The following is a 12,474-nucleotide window of genomic DNA, read 5'->3' on the forward strand; positions in this document are numbered from 1 at the left end:
CGGACTATGCGAGCTCGATTGCAACAAATGCGCTACTACTTTCCGCGAATTGTATCGGCAACGCATAGGGTGCTCACGAGATGTTTGTTTCCTCTTTGGGTCTTTACAGAAACATGCAGCAACTCGTGTAAAATCTTACGGTGAACGAATTGTCTGTTCAATGGAACACTGGGGAAAAGTAGAAACTTATTGGCGCGATCTTTTCTAAGAAGAAAAAGATACTCATTAACGCATATTAAATAAAGCGTTTTAGGAAATTAGCTGGGAATCTTTGCATTATAAATTAAATATACTTATTAGCAATTTGTAAACGTGAAAAAATTAAATATATTTTTTAAAATCGGAATCGAAGCTGCCGCATCACTTAAGTAAGTCTGGAAATATCTCGATGCTTTTTGAAGTTTATTAAATTACAATATTATATTTTAATGGAGCGATAGTGCACATTAATGTTAAAATTGTATATAACATGTCGAGAAATGAGAGAGAAAAGATTTCGTCGGTGTAAAGTGGTAACCTCTTTGTCATAAAAAAAATCACAAAGTCCACGGTAGTAATGATGTTAGCTCTTTAACCGTTTAAATGTCTCGATGTCAGTACCATTCTACACTTAAAGCGTCAAAAGTATGCTTTCGCAACTACATTTAAATGCAAATGAAATGAACTTTCTTCTTTGTTATGCTTTTCTAACCCGCTATATCTCTTTTGTTTCACTCGAATACGTACCCTTTACCTCTCTTTTAATCTTTATATAGGATATAAACTCTAAAATATTCCATGCTTATTCCTCGTAATAAACTTTATTTATGGAACAATTATACTTGATTCATTACTGAATATAAATTTGACGTCGGGGCGTGATATGAATTTATATAAAGCAACTATGCGCGTTTCCGCGACGAAGAGAAATGAGCAGGCGAATCGTTGACGAATTTTTCGAAAGCCAAACGAACCTTTTGGCGCTGTTCGTATGTTCCTCGCCTGGGATCTCTTCATGTATGGAAAACCGAAAATTTCCAAACTCTGTCGACTCTTAACCTTATTCGGGATGTCTTGCCCACGCCATTTCATTACTACGCTCGAAACGGCAGTCGTGTAATATGAATATGCAATTTTATGACCACTCCGGGGAAACTCACGTATATACATACACGAGCGAGTTATGTGTTTCGTCCCGGGAGTACCTCTCCGGGCTTATTCGGTAGGAAAGTTACGAATATACACGGAGACGCGACGCGCAAAGTACGCCGTCGTTCGTAACGTCGTGTATACTGTGTTATGCTACGCGGAAAATCGTTTTTCTGAGAGAGAACCCCGCGAGCGAACCGTTTGTTTGTTCGTTTGTTCGATGTACATTTCGGTGCCGGAGTGTAAAGAACATCGAAGATCGACAATGTCAAAGGGATACAATGGCCCTCGGGCGAATAACATTTGCGGTAAATTATTCACGAAATTGCAAACACTTATCCGCGTACGTATCTTAAAAAAACAATGAGTAAATTTCGCTAATTGTCGATTTTTCCGCAATTTATCAGGCAACAAAGATTAATTTTTGGGAATGTCCGATTTTGGTGATGATCGGCGCGCTCATTATTTTTAATGATATCTTATTCTTGAAATTACGATGATCGTTGACAGTTGCAAACGCATTATCTATAGCGTGAGAAATTTGCCATGGATACGACGATAATAATAGTAAGTAAAAGGACGATCTTCTTCTGCGATGGGCGTAACCTTCGATTTCTCACGAGCCAGTGCGTGACGAATTGTGACGATAAATAGTCAAGTTACTCGAGCGTTCTTATCTGCAATTTCCTGTCTTCTATTTAAATGAATTAATTTGTATTTTATTGAGATTATTATAACGAAGAAAAAATTTTGTTTTTATGAACATTGCACATTAAATAATTAAAATATTCTATAACGCAGTAAAAACTTTTTAATGTATTTTTTCAAGAATTTATATAATGTATTTTTCTATATTAAATATGCAGTGCTTTAAATTTATGTCATAATCTTGTATTATCTTATTATTTGCAGATAACAAACTGTAAAATTACAGTACATTATAAAGTAACATTTTTGTTGAATCAAATTATAAAACTTCAAATAATTTTTATGGAATGTGTGCACGCAATGGGAAGCGTGTAATTAAATTTACCTTTTAACATAATTATGCCTAAGTTTGATAAAATCGTGCAAAAATGAAAAAAGTGCATCATATATTATTGCAATGCATGCCACTCACGAATTGACTCTTGCAACGCATTACGTAATTAGCTTATGAACTCTTTTAAAAGCGTAACAGATACTGCTCCTTTGTGTCGATGAACGAGCAAGGGACCGACTCAATCGCCATTAAATTCAGAACCATAATTAAGTTTTGTCGCTCGTGTATCTCTTCATAGAAAATTTATACTTGGAACGCGACAAGGAATATGTCTCGTTATGTAATAGCATACATATGTAACAGATATAATTAAAATGCTAATGGCATACATGATATATGCACATATGTGGAAAGAGCAAAGAGGACACATTATCAATCTGCAAAAAGAGAATAGCATCGCTTATAAATTTAAACATCGTCGAAGACGGTCGTCGAGCGTTTCATGATGAATTGCGGTTTCGGAACTTTAAAAACCGAGAGATCGATACTGGAATGAGTTCTTCTCACGCCGACTCCGTTTTACCGTTTGACTAAATTTACGATTCCGGAAAACGAGGCAAAGACGCGATGAAGACGAAGACGATACCGGAATTGGAAAAAGACGAGGAATCGCGATGAAGAAACGAGAGAGGGAAAGAAAGAGATCGTGCAAACGGCGCCAGTTTCTAACGCTACTACTTTCCCGCCAAAACGTAATTTAAAAGTTGGCAAGCCTCACGTTGCGACGACACCCTTTGCTGTTAATGAAACTCGTTCGCCGCGACTTACACTTTCAATTTTCCGCCGCGTGCAACACACCGTCTACTTTTCCGCATCCCTCGGTCGTTTATAGACCACTCGCCCTCCTTCCACTGTCATTTCAACGATATCAATACAGATTTTCCTGGTAAACAAGCGTCAGATTCCATATTTTTTATCGTTGCCACGCGCCTTATCAATGCTTATTCCGCTTTCCTTTACTTTGATGCCCTTCTTGTGTTTATGCGCTAGCAACGTTGTTAATATTTCAATGTTAGTACTTTAATGTAGTTCGAATATTAAGTATCAAGCGGATGATTATATTATTTTTTTAATCCTTCCTTGCTTGCAAATTGACAATGCAAGTTTTAGAATATTAAAGAAAATCATTTTCAAGCTGAACATCGATTTAATTCACAAACACAGAATACGTTACATAAATCTCTTGGCTTACAAAGAGTATGTTTATTCAATGATTAAAATTGTATGTGATAAAAAGATCTTGTTAGTATACAATCTCTCAATCTAGGTAGGCTTAAAAAAGTAGATTTTAATTCGAAAAATAATCTGCAATACTAATCTTCAGGCTCTTTTTATACAATTTTCCTCTTTGAGAAAATTGTATGTTAAATATTTTTTTCTGTGTCACTATATCATTTCTTTCTAGAAAAAATATAACTAATTAATTTACACATGATCGGCACACATGTTTCGCATAATAATTTTAAAACATTTGCAGGTCGAGAAATATCGAGGAATTTAATTTATTCCGTGCTCGCGGTCTACAGTTTGAAAAATATATACGGTATCACGAATACGGACGACATGTATTTGATGCACACCGGAGGCGAGCGCGAAAATCGGGTTCGACGACCGAAATAATTCGCGGCCGCTCTTTGCACTTCGGCTGAGTTCCATCGCGGTATTTCGTCTTGGGGCGGTATGTGTACCTATCTATCTACGTACGTATAACGTTGCGACGCGACGGGGTGCAAATAAGCGCAAAATGACTGGCGCGGCACCTGGCCATATTGGCGTAAAGTTGGAAAACGTCTGCCAATATGCGAGAGCACGACACCTATCCTCATCGCTTCTCGGAATTCATGGTCGCCGTCGTTCGTCGTTCCTCTCCTTGCCCTTGCCGCGAAACTTTGGCGCGGTCCCGGCGACGGATACGGAATGACAGGAGATGGCGCGGGGGAGGGAGGGGGAGAACTTTGGCGGAACACGACCGATATAGTTTTTTTCCGCTGTCCTTGCAGGAATATATAAAGTCACGTGAAAAACGACGTATCCGTTCGAACTGGATAGGGGAATGAATGTGTCGAATTCAAGATAGGCAGTAAAAAGCAGTGACAAGTGGGGTAACTTTCAGGAGAGAGTACATTGAGCCGATATGCACACGCACATCGCGTAGGATGTCACGATACACTTGTGATAACATTTTACACGTTCATATTAGTGTAATGGAATTTGTTCTTACTTCAATTTTATTGAAACGACTAGTTTGAAGAGAAAGATATTGGTTTATATGACTAAACCAATATTTAATTTTCTTTTACAGGGCGCTTTTAGTTTAATTTAATAAAAATTTTCAAAGATATCAAAGTTATTGGGTATAATCAAAGATGTTAATATTTAAGTAAGTGCTATGATGTTAGTACAAAAATATAATATCCATTAATGTTCGTTCCTGAATTGTGTGTGTATAACGTTATATACAACGAACGTGAGATGGGAAAAGATCAAATTGAAACGAGCAACAAGTGCAACTACAGTCGAGATATCAAGACGTCAATCATGCAAAGTGAGGCAGAATATGGAAAATGTTTGCAGCAATGAAATGTGGAAAGATTAATCGAAAATTGGAAATTGCACAGAAAAATAGAAAAAAGGGACATTAAACTTGCCTATGCACGTCTATCATTTCCATTTAAATTGGCTTATCCACATTGAAATTCATTAAACCTCTTATTATACGCATATGGATATAAATTAAAAAAAAATTAATCTCTATTAAAATTTCTCATTTAAAATATTGCGGATGTATTAATAACACACATTATATTTTTACGTAATTATACATGTTTCAATTTTAATTTATATTTTAACTGATTGTATGATTGAACGAAACATTTTTCAACAATCTTTTTCTGCGAAATTTATAGAAAATTCTTATCAGAAATTTCTCAGACACACACCGTCGACTTCATTATTATGCAAATTTAAAATCATGCTGAGATAAAATTTTTTTTCTTTTTCCCTTTCTTCAAATCGCTCGAAAGAAATTCAACGATAGTCCACGGTTTTCGAATAAATCCGCTAGCTGACGAAGGAACTCTCGCAGAAATACGCCATTCCAATGGACTGCACCGGAAGCAATTCGCCCGAATCTGCATTGAATTGCTCCTCGTCCATAGTATTGTTCAAGACAAGGTGAAAGACCCGTTGCAGTGGACAAACGAAAGAATTGATATTCTTTCATTGTGCGCGAGTCTTGAATAATACTCCCATTGAATTTCATTCATTTTTGCGCGCGCCGAGCGAATAGAACGAACAGAAAGTAAATAATAATTGGATCATGGGAAAGAAGTCAGAGTGCGCACACCAAAGCAACCATTATACGATGCGAAATATTACCTTCGTTCTTTTATGAGAGAGTCTAGATGGATACGAGTGAAAATCGTTATGTCTAGAGCGCGGCAAGAGAAATCATTATCATCATAAAGACAAGTGATGCTAACAATAAATAGTAGCATGGATGAAATCAGACGACATTAATCGAAACATATGGATTTCTCGATATAAAATTTGTTATGTAAAATTTTCAGATCAACTTTTATCTGTCAATTCTTTGATCAATTTTTTCTTAGCAAAAATATTTGAATAATTATGCATATCTCGTTGTCCGTAATAGCTTTAAAATATTAAAATATAGAGCTATTACATAAATGAAAAGTTTTCATACTCTTTGACACATGCTTTTAATTTTCTCTCCTAATTTTGCTAGACTACTTTTGCAATCGATTTATCCCAGATTTGTAACAATTTCGTAAGATGCTGCGATAATAGATGTGTAAGATCATGAGTGATATTCCGCTGAGGACATTGAATGCTTCAAAGCTGAAAGTATTTAAAGAAATATTCAATCGGAAAACAAGCGGGGTTTTATTAAAACGTCGCGATAAACGCCACGAACGATCGAAGGTGCTCGGCTCAATTTATACGAGCCAACTTTCGACCATTCTTTCAAGTATTATTATTCGCGTTGGCTGATTAAAATCGCAATATTTCTTCTCGCGAACGTTACAAACGCCTCGTTAAGAAGCAAGACGTCGCGGAAAGTTTTGCGAAGGGGGCCTCTTTGACATTGCGCGTTCAACCACGAAATAAGGCACTAAACAACAACGTGGCGGAATTATTGACCGCACCGAGTGACCGACCATCGGCCGCGGATACGCGACTAACGGGGCCAATAATAATTCGGCCGGTGTCGCACGTAAGACGGCCACCCACCCATTGTGCGCGGCCGCCCGCACTGTTTTCAATACGATTGTCCTCCCGGGTCGCCTTATTGTTGAAAGTTTCCATTGTCATTATTATTTCGTCGCATTATACGATGAAATTTATGGGCTCGTGTAATTTCGTTCGAGCCGCCTTGATCCTCGGATTACCAGGTACGTGAATCCTCTCTCTCGGACTCTTTGATGTACGACGCAATTTCGCGTGTCGTGCTGGGAGAAATACGAGATTATTTCGATACGAAAGTCAAAATAATACGGATATCAGTGGTAAGGATTTTCAAGACAGTTTTCTGTAACGCGATGAAAAAAGTTCGTACGTGATAATAGGGATCTTGGTAAGCTCTACATGTGTAGGGCTGCTCTCTTGAAAGTTTTAGGAGAAAAAGTCAATGTGTGGTCGAACGTAATGGAAAGAAATTTAAAGAGAGAATTTATTATAGAAACCATTCATTAAGAGTAAGCAATAATATATACATAATTATTGTATAACGAATGGAAATGATTAGAGAGATATCAAATATAATAATAATAATAATAATATAAATATAAATAATAATAATAATAATAATAATATAAACAATAATTACATTTGATTTTGAGATATTCATGAAAACATCGAATAATTGAACTCATTTCCGAAGGGAGAATTTTTGATTTGATTTATATATTTAAGTATTTTTCTGGATGAAATTAAAAAGAGTAAAAAATAGAACCCCCGAGATTACAAAGTCGCAATTATCTATATTATCCATCTGTCTCTTAAGTCTCATTCCCGCGCGACTTTCCTATTGCGGTTTCCACTTCTGTTTCCCGATTTTTCTCGTTCTTTCGCAATTGGCAGCCTGCCGAGCGACGAAGTAGAGAACCGAAGTGGAAATGGTTCAAGTGGATCTGGGCGCTCTCTCTCTCTCTCTCTCTCTCTCTCTCTCTCTCTCTCTCTCTCTCTCTCTCTCTCTTTCTTTCTCCTTCCGCCCTTCTTCTCTCTCTCTCTCTCTCTCTCTCTACATCCCCCTAGTCTACGTTTCTCTGATCCACAGCTCCGATGATGGTGCACCAACATCACCACCACTACTACTACTCTACTCGCTCGTCTTTCGAGAGCCGAAAACATCCGGCGCTTGCTCGACTCTTGAAACGACGGCAGAAGTGGAAACCCGAGAGGGCTTTTCATCGCGTTGAAAAACTAAAAGCGTGTTGCGTTAATAACGAGGCGGAAAGTATAGATACAAATATTGAGTTTTTCTCTGTGTTTGACCGCCATAATATGAAAATGGCTTTGTCTAACTGGCGGATTCGCAGAATGTCTCGCTTCCATCGAGTTAACTCAAATTAATGGCAGATTTGCGAGCTTGAAATTGTGCTTTCTCTTTAACGAGAAAAGTTGTTTAACAATTTTTCAATTTTAAAATTAAACATCTTTATGACGAACGAATTAAAATTCGGTTAAAGTCGTTTACGTGAAATTATATGAAAAATAAATTCTATTATTACTTACTTATATTACATTATATTATATTTTGATCGAAATCGTGTCTTCTTTATGCTATTGCATATATTCTTGCCATGCGAAACCGATGAAAATTATATTAGTCTCTGCGAGATTTTATTTCGACCTTAGTTGAAACCTCTAAAGTATCCAGCGACGAGACGAGTTCAACGAATTCATCTTCTTCTGTCGTTTTTGTGCAAGCGCGAATTTGCAATTCTCGTAGGCGATACGACGGAGAAATCGCCGGAGGGTTGCTTCAATTTCGCAGAGTTGGCTGACTCTTCGTGTAAGATTTGCATCGCAACTCTCGGAGTTGTGCCAGCGTCGTTCTCCTGGCCCTCGTTCTAATTCGTGATTGCCATTCGATTCTCAATTTCTACCGTGCCACCGAGATATTGCACCTGTTGTCGATTTACTTGTATCGCACGTTGACGTCTGCATATTTGTAAATAAAATCGTCAATTGTTGATTTTGTTAATAATCTGATATATCCAGCAAACAAATACCCTAAAATAGAACATTGACTAATTACAGTTAATTACAGCATTAACTCTCTCTGTTATATTTCTATAAATTATCTTTTTTTTTGCTATTACAAGCACTAGCTATTAATGACGATGCAGTATTTGATTATGATTTTCGAGATGTCAGTGAAGCGCGCATCGGTTTATCCGTTATTTATTGCGAATTCGCGTTAATTATGAATATGTGTACCAATTACACGTTGCAAATGGCTTTGACATTTGAAGCGGAAAATCACTAAAGCATAAACTTTTCACGCAAAACCAACATCGTGAGCTAATGGCATCATGAGCGAATGAGGACGACAATTTATTAGCAGAACAGAATCGCAATGAAGTTGTCAGTCGTTAAATACTTAATTGCGGCCTTAATTAGTACTTTATAAGTTATTTCGAACCATTAGAAAAATATATCTATTTTTCACTTGGTCCCCTTTCTCAGAATGGTTATTAAACTGCTAAAATTATAGCAATATACACACATGGCTGAAATGGAAAACGATAAACAATTTTAGTGATGTGTTTACTTTATAATATTATCATAGAAGTAATGACATTTTCCTAATATGATTAAAAAGAAAATTTTGTTAAATTCTTTACGCCATTGTTAATTTCAATTCGAGCTGCCAGTTTCTTTTTCTCAGTTGTACGTTTAAGTTGCTACTACGTTTTAGTGCCATTTTCTATATTTCAAAAAATCCAAGCATTAAACATGCATGTGTATTACTTGCAGCATAAGTCATCGGCGAAATTGCCGTGACGCCATCGCGACGCTTCGTTTCAATATTTCAGCGCTGGCAAGCCGCGTCAACGTTAACTCTTGTATTGTGTCACCCGAGGAGCAGAAGATTTATAAGGTCAAGTGGCACGACACGATGCCGCCACTAACCTTTACGAGCGTCATTAATATTTCGTCATCCTTTCTGTTTCAGGTAAGCTTCCGCTTCCCTTCCGCAAGGAAGAAAGATGGCCCTTGGGATTATGCAGGCTGGCTACCTCTTCCACAACACGCGTATCTCTATTTTTTCTTTTGAAATTTCGAATGATTTGCGTGAGTTGATAAATAAGTAATTCCTAATTGCATGCTATAATTGTCATTCCTCAGTTAATCGAATGGCCGATCGAAGAATAATATCACTTAATTTAATTTTACTCTTGTTCAATTTTATTAACACTTGTCACTGATAATTGTCAAAATAGAGATCTCTAGTCTTTTTTTCAATCAGGCAAATTACCCGGAAAAAAGAACGCAGTTCGAAAGAGAGAGAAGAAAATCGAAAGTAAAAGAGATCGCGGGCAAAAAATAATAAATAAATCGCGGGTTTGGAATTCGGAATAGTCGCGAGTATAAACAGCGGGAATGCAAAACGTCGATTGCAGGATGCGAGAGAGGCGCGAGTGCGAGGTATCGAGGAGTAGTTGGGCTTGTGTAAGAGAGCGGAAGAGGAATGGTAGGCGACAAAAACGGCGATTAGGGGAGGTGCTGACAGTGCTCGAGTAATGCTGACCACACAACGTACACCTGCAATCCAACCCTTCCTCCGTATTCGGCGGCCGGTTTCGGTTATCCCCCTTCAGACGCTCACGAAGTAGAGATATCCGTGCCGTCGCCGATAAAATAATGACCTTCGACAGGCGCCAGTTAAATAAAGCAATCGTGGCTCCTTTTTGCTCCCCGAGCCCTTTCGCTACGGCGAGGTTCGACCTTACAATCTCATCAGCGAAATTACGGAGCTTCAACGTTGAATTGTCGGGAAATAATCGATCGTCCATGGGTACGCGAGAAAGGTCAATTACCGACTTGAAATAGACTGGAGAGCTCATTTCTTTGTCTCGTATATTTAGAGATAACAGAATTAATGATCGCGCAATAATATAAATTCTTACTCGCAACATTCATTTAAGACGTGACTGTAGTTGAATGGCGTTTCAAAAATACACAAGTATTTCTGACATTATTTAATAAAATCACTCATTTACGGTATAAAAAAAAACGTGTCGTGTTTCATAAAACATATTGTAATTCGGGATCGCTGATTCAATTCTGGGTTTTAACGCAACAAGAGAGGAATTAAATTCGAAAATGTATCATTTACAAGTGCAGCGAGATATTAATTGCATCAGCGCCAAGTTCGAACACCGGCGCGCTCTGGTTATTAAGTTTTCTTGCTCGAATGCCGCTGCGGAGAAGTTAATGAAATAAGGAGTAGGAATAAAATAACTCGCGGGAGGAGAGAAAGATTACGCGGAGAAGTGGCAGACGGGATGAGGAGCTTTCGAAACGAATGTGAAATGATATTCCGAAAACGAGTTTAACATTAATTTTACGATGCTTTTTTTTAATTAATCGCCATATATCTTGATAGATAAACGGACCACCGAGTGGCCGACCCCGCCGAAGTATTTTCCGCTTCGGGGTTAATGAAACGGGGAGCAGGAATAACATGATTTTTGGTCTCTCGCCAACGAGTCCCATGGACGCAAAACATACGATCGTTACGCTGCGGGATTTCGGGGGTCACAAGACCGTTTTATTAACTACCTCTGCCGGAGGGCGTTATCCTCGAGATGTTCCGTTTATCCTTGAGATTTACATGTTGATCTAACTAATTAGACCAACAGCATACAGTGGTTAAGAGAGACGGCAGCCGTTGAGTATAGCCGTATCCAATATACATCGAGCCATTTTCTTTGTGCTATTTTTTTATCTTGCATTGTCTCTCTGATATAATTAAATGCATCAATTTTTATATGTAAATTGACTGCTATATTTAATTTATACGATATAAAGCGCTATATACGTAATTATAATAAAATGTATCTCAAGAAAGTTTATCGAAGTGCTCTTTTATTTTATCAAATAATAGGATTTCTATATTTTGCAGATTAACAATTCATTGATGTTATAATCAATAATATTTGAGTCTAATAATGCTGTCAGGTTTTTATTACTATATTCGGACTGATGAAATATAAAAATAATTCATTAGGCGGACGATAATGTAATTTTGATTCCGTTAATGCAAAATACATATAAAATGGTTATTTAATTGTTTTCAAATATTTTCACGTTGACTTTAATTTAGATGGTTAATCGCATTATTTTCTCTTTTTATTCTCAACTGTTATTTGAAATGTTAGGCTATTGATTTAATAATCTTGTTTTCTATTTTTTGTGTTTTTATTTTTGTCTTTTTTAATTGAAATATATTTATGCATATTTTTGCACGGGTTCGAATTTGCAATCGATTACAAATAAACCAACATTGTCAATGTGCTCAAATGCTGCGAAGACATAAATGAACGCTGAGAAGGATTTAATTGCTAGACAAACGTAAAAGGCATACGCAGAAACGATGGTTATTGTTTTAGGAAACGATCAAACAGAGTACGACAGTTTATAGAACAAAATGTAGAAACGGAATCGTAATAACATTAGCAAATATATGCAGTAATAATTTACGCTACATCGTCTTTATTATAGTGCAATTTTTTTTATCTTCTGTCATCTCTTATTTTATTTTGTTATTAATAACAAGGCTCATTCTTCAATTATTGGTATACGAAAAAAATACAATGAATAAAAAATGAATATAATGGTAATAATTGTAATGCAGCCAAGGTTTTTATTTTGATTCTTAAAATTTGTATACAATTTATATAATAAAAACGCGCACAAACAAACAATCTTTGATGAAACATTAGAAATTGGATTAAATGTTTAAGTGTATTTAAGCGCTTATTAGAGGATATTCATGCTACATTTTGGTATTGCATTTATCCAAATAGAAAGCCAATCATCGCAATATATCACCGGTGCGCCGCAAGTCAGCTGTGTTGAATTATTTCGCTCGCGGATAAGCGCGATCGTGCGATGGCGCGCATGCTGTATATAACACGCTTAATAATCTCAATTAAAATCTATAATTACTTTCCGATTTGACTGATTCGCCGCAGGCATGGCGCTCATCGAGTTTACCGTCCCATCGAGCACCAGGCAGATCGCTAGCAGCCGCGGATCTCTTCTCGATT

At 37.0% G+C, this 12,474-nt stretch overlaps 1 protein-coding gene and 1 long non-coding RNA gene across 5 annotated transcripts in view; both read left to right on the forward strand.

Moving 5' to 3' along the window:
* The window catches only part of Fas3 (fasciclin 3), a 290,217-nt gene that overhangs the window by 179,036 nt on the left and 98,707 nt on the right, over window positions 1-12,474 (forward strand). The window lies entirely within an intron of this gene.
* Window positions 1-12,474, forward strand: part of LOC145973050 (uncharacterized) — a 144,069-nt gene that overhangs the window by 76,694 nt on the left and 54,901 nt on the right. Inside the window, exon 4 of the long non-coding RNA XR_014439350.1 lies at window positions 9,375-9,493. This is a non-coding gene — a long non-coding RNA (uncharacterized LOC145973050). The remainder of the gene's footprint in view (window positions 1-9,374; window positions 9,494-12,474) is intronic.

Source organism: Camponotus vicinus, unplaced genomic scaffold (genome assembly GCF_025532165.1).
Source record: "Camponotus vicinus isolate PSW18456_S1 unplaced genomic scaffold, iyCamVici1.0 SCAF_6, whole genome shotgun sequence".
NCBI lineage: Eukaryota > Metazoa > Arthropoda > Insecta > Hymenoptera > Formicidae > Camponotus > Camponotus vicinus.